Below are 8,335 nucleotides of genomic sequence, written 5' to 3'. Positions count from 1 at the left end.
AGGTGAAAGACGGACAGAAATCATGTCCTTTCCCTTCTTAGTGAAATGGGCAAACCTTCTCCCATGCCTGAAGAAACAAAAAATAAACTACGAAAAATAGTCATAACGCTGAAACGGCCAGCTAGGGATGCAATATAACAATATTTTTATCTAACAAAGAAATCTAATCTCCTTTGTTAGATCTCTTTGATCTAACAAAGGTTAAATCAATCATACCCTTCCAGGATTAGGTTTTCCATAATAACAGAACACCACCATCTCCACAGAACTGCCGTGTCGTCCTTATAGGAAGAGCACATTCCACAAATCCACAATGATTAACTTCATGTACATGTATGTTGCTCTTACTTTAAATATCCACACTAGTTTGTCAAACTTACAGGAACTGTAATGATCAAATTATCGGTTCAACTTACAACAGTGAAGTCAAATGGAGCACCAACAATTAGGTACCAGGCGTACTGTGTCAGAAACATTAAACAGGTTAAGATACTGAAAATATGTTCAGCTAATTGGAAAGTTCCATGTTTGAAAGCTTACCATTATCATAAAAATGCCACAGTCGTTTGCATGTGTCTGTCTCGGAAGCCCCTACACCACGATAGTAGAACAAATATCAAAATGTATCTAATACAATTTATTTTAAAAAGCATGGTATCATGATATTGCTTTGATGGGCCAAGTCAGTTTATATGGGGGTGTATATTAATACTAAAAAAGTTTTGAGCAAAATAGTTACAATATTCACTGCAGGTCACCCTCTCTTTGGGACACAGCAACAGAGGACACTTGATTCCCATGAATGCAGTTGTATCTTCTGATGAAGTAATGCAATCTTGAAGACTGTTACCTCTATGTCTTTGCCTGTTTGTCAAATAAATTAATATTAATTGATCAAAAATAATTGTAAAATACAATAAAATAAGTAAATAAAATATTTTAAATGAATACAGAAATAAATCAAAAATACTTGTAGTTAAAAATAATAGTATAATTAAGCTTAAAATAAGTAAATGAAAACAATGATAAACAAAATATAGTTCAGGCAAACATTAAGTGAAAAATTCAAAAATAATTAAAAAATAAAAATGCAAAATTTCATGTTCTTCATTAGAAATGTCATTAAAATGACATAAAAATAACAATAATGCAAAACAAAATGAAAATTATTTCAAAACTTATAAAAACAACAAAATATTCATGATAAAATAAAAAGAATTAAATAAAAATCTGAAACACAAACATGTAAAACTGCAAAGAAAAATAAATCTAATGAATAAAACTGAAATATAAATGCTAAATATTAATTTCCATCATAAATACAATAACAAAATACATAAATAAATAAAATATATTAAAATGATAAAACAAATCCAAAATGCATATAACAGAAATGAAATAAAATAAAGCTGAAAATACAATAAGTTTTATAAAAAATCACAATAGACAAAATAAAAGTAAGAAACAGTTAAAAAAACACAATAGTGCAAAATAAAAATACTAATTACTTTTATAATTAAAAATAACTACAATAAAATATTCACAATAAAATCAAAAATAATAAAATTTAAAAAATCCAAAAGTCAAATATTAAATCACAAAATAAAATGAAAAATGTAAAGAATAAAATTAAAGCAAAAAATAGAAATGCTAAATATTAATTAAATATTTTTAAAAATTTAATTAAATTAACCATTAAATAAAACAACAAAAAATGGTAAACTACATAACATGTATCAAAATAGGAACATAAATCAATAAAAATATGTTTAATTAAAATAATAATAAAGTAAATCTGAAAACAAAAGGTGAAGTTAAATGTGTTAGATCAGCCCCCAGGAGAGCAACGCCTGTTTATGGAAGTTTGATAATTGAATCGGTATTTTTGTCAATTTTATGATTACATTTAAGTAAAACATGAATTCCTCCTAATTTTTTGAATACATAATTTGGTATTGCATTCCAGATTTTAACATTTTCTCTTATGAGGCGACATAACCAATTAATTTTGAACATATTATTCATATTATTAATAGATAGAGATAGATAGATCGATACTTTATTAATCTCCAAAGAGAAATTCACAGTTCCAGCAGCATGAAAGGTAAGAAAAAAAACATTGCAAGAAACAAATAAGACTATAAAATACAAAGTTATCATCCCTGGGTGGGTTTGGACCACCAACCTTTTGATTAATAGCTGAATGCATTAACCAATTGCACCACAGAGACCACATATAAGCTTGTACATGTTATTAGTCATTAGTTAATTTCATTCTCTTCCGTTCACATATGGTTGTAATACTCTCTTTCTATGACTCTTTGGCTGTGTCCGAAATGGCATACTAACATACTACATACTACATACTCAATGAGTATATACTGTATACTATGTACTATAAGTATGATTAGAATGCCAACCGTTCACACTGTCGTATACTACTACGTTTCCCATAATGCATTTCAAACCTCCGACGACAAAAACCGGAAGTACGGCTATCTACTGACACACACACACTGCAGACAGAACCTTCTGGAAAAAACGCCTCTCCCAACGGGCGCCCGGCAACAGCCTAGCAACACCAATCAGCGGTGGCATCGAGGCCCCGGTGCACGTTCATTGGCACTTCTTTCAAATAAAGCCGCTGGCCGCTGGCCGCCAACGCCCTTTCTTCGGTTCCATTCAGAGGTAAGGCTGCGTACTTTTTCTCCTCCCTGCTAGCTTTAGCATAGGCCGATTCTGCACTATATCCTATTAAATATTATGCTCCAAATGAATCTAAATGCTAAGGGTAACAGTAGAAATGCATACTGAATGCTCTTTTGCCTCATAGTGCGGTTTAACCGGAGCTTTTGTGCATTTTCCCAGTCGGTGCTGGTGAGGGAGTGTGAATAAACTCTGCTAGCTTTCGCTGACTGTAGACCTGTTTGTGTTATACTGTTCGGTTTGTGGTAACAGTAGAAATGCATACTGAATGCTCTTTTGCCTCATAGTGCGGTTAAACCGGAGCTTTTGTGCATTTTCCCAGTCGGTGCTGGTGAGGGAGTGTGAATAAACTCTGCTAGCTTTAGCTGACGGTAGACCTGTTTGTGCTATGCTGTTCAGTTTGTGCTCTAAATGAATGGGAATGCTGAAGGTACCAGCAGAAAATGTATACTTGATACTGATGTGAGGAAACAATTTTTAAAGGAGATTTAGGATAACTTTGCACCTCTTTGTATTTGCTTTGGTCATGTTCAAGTTGCTGTAAGAGCTTGAGGACATTTTAATTAATGTCAATGTCCAACGGTTGTCTTTGTAAAATGTTGCTGCAACGGATAAAATAGCCTTTTCTGCCTCATAATGTTTGTTTGGAAATAGCGTGGTTAAACCGGAGCTTTTATGCATTTTTCCAGTCTCTCGGTGAGGAGTGTGAAGCGCCTTTCTCCCTCAACTTCTAGCTTTGTTTGTTCACTTGAGTTGCACAGTTCAGTTTTGTGCTCTAAATGAATAGGGATGCTGACGGTCAGAGCAGAAAAATGTAAACTTGACGCTGATGTGTAGAAATGATGATTAAAGAAGATGTAGTAGTATTTGCTTTGGTCATGTTCAAGTTGCTATTTGTGCTTTGGGACGTTTTAATTTGCATCTATGTAGAACGGTTGTCTTAGTAAAATGGTGCTGTGATATTTCTTCTACCTCTTTGTGTTTTCTGTAAAATAGTGTGGTTAAACAGGAGCTTTGCTATAACTGTTTTAGTCTTGCAAAATGGTGCTGTGTGCACTTTCACAGGAATTTTGATGTTTAAATTAATTAAGGTGCCAGTGCTTTGTTCCATCATGTTACAATCAGTTCTATAAGTCATTTAGGACATTATGATGAGTATAATGTCGTTTATTTAAGGCATGTTGCATGATTAAATGTTTCAGTGCAGCATTGTCTGATTTTTTTATTTATTTATTTATTTATTTTTTTACCCTTGTTGTGTTTTAAAATCGTTGTTTCAGTTTCTGAGTCAGCAGTGACAGTAGATTTTTTTCTCTGATTAAAAAAATACATTGCGAGGACATTTGATGTGTTGTGTGTACATGTTTTTCTGCTCATATTGGTGATAACTGTTTTATAGCAGTGGTTTCAGACAAGTCACAGTGTTTGTGTTTTTTCTTTTAAGATTTTCACTATGCTGTAAGTGTCTTAGTCTTGTAAAATGTACTTTATACTGCTAACTTATCTTCAGCTGGTGCGGTCACCATGGTGACCAACTGCCAGGCTCACACAGGGGTGTCACTAGGTTTTAAGGACAGGGGAGGCTTAGCCCCATGAGAAATTGCTTTTACACTTTTTGGACCAATTTAGATTTTTTCAGAGATACTTGACTGTATAAATGTTTTAGGCCACGGTGGCCTTGACTTTTGCTCACAACACAATAATTCAGGGCTGCCAACTTGTGATCAGACCTCAGAGTGAGATTTGGTTTATGTGAGATGCTGATGGGGGGTGTGGGGCCCTCCCCAGAAAATTTTGAAAATTATTGATCCTATTTCCTGCATTCTGGTGTATTTTAATAGCATTTTGTTAAAATCTTATTATAGAGATGACATTAAGGGATAATAAAAACATTGAGATTTAAAAAAACTGAAAAAAACAGAGCAACAGCAGGCAATATTGAAAATGTTTCTTCATGTAAAATATAGATGAAGGTTCTGTGGCTGGATGTGCATAGCACATTTCAGTATTTTCCGTAAATATATGCATATTGAAATAACTCCATCAACCACTTTTAACATTTGTCTTTATAGGATTCTAATGCACTCAGCTGCTTCAAGTTGACCACATCAGCCAACTAAAGATTGAAAAGTGCTTAAGCAAAAACAAACATCTTTATAACTTAAGTTATCTATTCACTGAACAGAATTACAATCAGACACTAAACTCTGTCCCACAGGAGCAGGGTTACATGGACTAAAATCAGGACCAAACCAGGTCTGACTGGACCTCACAGGAGCAGGGTATCATGGACTAAACCCAGGACTAAATGAATGAATAACTTATTAACTCGGCCCAAAAATCAATAACAGAGTCTGCAAATTCAGAATAAATGGCACAACTGTATACAGGAACAGGAAGAGAACAGGAAAAAATGAATTTTTGTGAGCCATGTTGTACTCCCGAGGCTTCAGAAAATTCACCAGTTACTTGTAGTGCAGTTTGTATCTGTGATTTATCTTTGAGGAATAAAACTGTCATTAGCTAGCTGTGAAATCTTTATCTCACGATTGAAAATGACTAAACCTTGAATATTTGGGTTGCAGGAAATATTTAAGAATAGGAGTTCAGCCACAACCAAAACCAAGAAACAAGAAATGGGACATCCTTGGCGTACACCTCTTGAGACAGAAAACCTCCTCGACATTCTGGGATATAAAATCACCGAGCTATTTATGTCATTATAAAACATAGTGATACTATTAATAAATTTATCACCAAAGCCAAGAATTTTTAGGGTCTGTATAATGAAAGAGTGTTCAATTGAATCAAATGCCTTGTAGAAATCTAGGAAAGCCTTCAGTGCTTTTGAGTTTATATAATCTGAGTAATCAATTGGATCTAATATTAATCTGATATTAGAACTAATGTGACTCTTTGCCATGAAGCCATTTGATTTTCACTTATTATCTCTTCTAAATTATTTTTCAGTCGTTTAGCATAGACTTTTGCTCAGATTCTATAATCAATATTTTAAAAGTGAAACAGGTCTCCAGTTTTCTATTATTAAGGGATCTTTACCTGGCTTGGAATCAAGGTGAGCAGACCTTGCTTCATGGTAGTTGTCATTTCTTGTCTGCTAATGCATTGTTATACATCAGTAAAAGATGTTCCTTAATCAAATCCAGAAGCAAAGGTAAAATTCAACTGTGAGACCATCACTTCCAGGTGATTTTCTCATTCTCATTGAATGAACAGCCATCAGTAATTCTGAACCCAGAATGTCAGCTTCACATGTCTCTCTAAAGCTCTCTGAAATCAAGGGTGTAAATTTGTATGTGCTTCATAAATTTATCACATTTGTTTGATTAAATTCAGATGTATACAGGTTGCTATAAAACAAGGTAATATAATTGGAGATGATATTTAGGGAGTCACAGGAGAGCCAAGATCAAAATATAAATAAATAAATAATTAAATAAATATGGAAATATAAAGAGAAATAAGTAAAAAGAAAAATTGTCTTTGCTTTTACCTTTTCTGTTTTTCCTTTATTTATTTATTTAATTATATCTTTATATTTCCACATTTATTTGTTTATTTATTTATTTCTCTTTATATTTCCACATTTATTTATTTATTTACTATTTATATTTTGATTTGGCACTCCTGTGACTCCATAGCTATTAGGATCCAAGCATACTAGCTCATTTATATTAAGAGATGTAATATTATTTCTTTTTCTGTTTCTTTTCTCTAATGCAAAAAAGTAACTTGAGTTTTCTCACCTTCTCCTAACCACTTGGCTCTAGATCTGATGAAAGCGCCTTTCGCTAAGTTCACGTAAATTCTGTCAAGCTCTTCTCTGAGGTTTTTTAGTGTGCTTAGGTCTTCTTCAGATAATCATGTTTGGAACTTAATAACTGTAGCTGGTTCATTAGAAAATTCATTTTTTCATCTTTTACTTTTTTAAAATTTCTTTACTAATTGCAACTTCTCTCATTTTAAATTTAAAGTATTCCCATTTTTGAATTGGATTAATTTCTCTTTTACCGAATATATCCTTAGCAAGTAATTGTACCCTTCTTTAAATTGTTTATCATCTAATATATTAATGTTTAATTCCAATAGCCTCTTCTGTTAGAATTCTCTTTTGATCCTGTTAATCTTAAACTTATTAATTTATGATCACACAGTGGAGCATGAGTATGAGAATATCTAAACAAACTGTAAACTCTGTGATGAGATTAAGCAAAGGTCAATTCTTGACTGTAAACTTCTGCTGGTGTTAGACCACGTGGCAGTCTGTGACATTGGGGTTTCATAAATGTCCACACATCTGTTAGCAAAAGATGATCATTATAAATGAGGTGGGTTTAAAGCCATAATGATGCAGATCTTGGAGGATGTCTGTCCATGTAATCATCTGGAGCATCATTAAAGTCTCCTCCTATGATAATAGTAGAATCTTGTATTTTCCTTTAAAATCGTCCAAAGCTGAAGAGAGTTCAGTAAACATGTCCTTTGCTTGCAATGCTCTGTTTGGTCCATAAACATTACAAATGATAGACATCAAATCATCCACCTTCAAAACTAAAATGATCCAGCGGCCTTTGTTCGAAGTTTCCAGAATATCACCATTACATCTGTTTAAAAGTACTGCCACTCCAGCCTGAATAATTGTATACAGGCAGTTATAGTAGCAGCAGCAGTACATGCATCTGCTGATGTGGGATTATTTCTGTCTTTTCAGCTTTTTTAAAACACAGAGAAATACACAAAGGATTTATCATTTCTTCACTATGTTGAAGCCTTAGTTGATACTGTGTGAACATTTGTCTCTGTTAAATAGTTGCTCTGACAGATGAAATATTTCTTGTACCTTGTAGTGTTTGCTTAAAAGTAGTGTGGTTAAATGTAACATTGACTACATTTCTAGCAATGTGGATGTTAAAATTAATTAAGGTGTTAGTGCTTTGTTCCATTATGTTACAATCAGTTCTATCAGTCAATTAGGACATCATGATGAGTATAATATTCGTTTATTTAAGACAGTTGCATGAGGAAATGTTTAACATACCATTAATTACAGTGTCATATTAATTCTCTGTGCTGTGTTAAAGACCAGTTCAGCTACTTTTGCTGCAGACATGTTGAGATCTTCTTCTTTCTGAGAAAACATGCAGTAGTGCTTTAATTTAGTAGCCACTGGTCTGTAGCCCTTTTGTGTTTTGAATTAGTTGTTTCAGTTTGAGTCAGCAGAGGTAAGTAGATTTTCCCTCTGATGAAAAAAACACATAGTGAGGACATTAGATGTGTCTTGTACATGCATGTTTTGCTGCTCATATTGGTGCTTACTGTTTCATAGCAGGGCTTTTAGATAACTGTTTTTTTTTTTTCACCAGCCTTGGACAGCCTTTTGGAGAGCCTCTGGATTGCCCTTGGACATCCTTTGGTCAACCACCTCTGCATCACCTCGTATCCTTTCATCCATCCATCCATCCATCCATCCATCCGTTTTTGTGTGCCTTGTTCTCTCTCTCTCTCTCTTTGTCTCTCTCCCTCCCTGTGTTTGTGTGTCTCTCTTGTGCTCTTGTGCTGTCTTCCAGGATGCCTCGGAAGGGGAGACGCTCCCAGGCCCAGAAGCAGC

At 33.8% G+C, this 8,335-nt stretch overlaps 1 protein-coding gene across 1 annotated transcript in view; it reads left to right on the top strand.

Moving 5' to 3' along the window:
- Positions 1 to 2,252: 2,252 nt before the first annotated feature.
- Positions 2,253 to 8,335, top strand: part of LOC127535651 (uncharacterized) — a 35,008-nt gene continuing 28,925 nt past the window's right edge. Inside the window, exon 1 of the mRNA XM_051954034.1 lies at positions 2,253 to 2,688. The gene's annotated coding sequence lies outside the window, so the exon portion shown is untranslated. The remainder of the gene's footprint in view (positions 2,689 to 8,335) is intronic.

This window comes from Acanthochromis polyacanthus, chromosome 10 (assembly GCF_021347895.1).
Source record: "Acanthochromis polyacanthus isolate Apoly-LR-REF ecotype Palm Island chromosome 10, KAUST_Apoly_ChrSc, whole genome shotgun sequence".
NCBI lineage: Eukaryota > Metazoa > Chordata > Actinopteri > Pomacentridae > Acanthochromis > Acanthochromis polyacanthus.
This window is presented reverse-complemented; position numbering and strand designations above follow the sequence as displayed.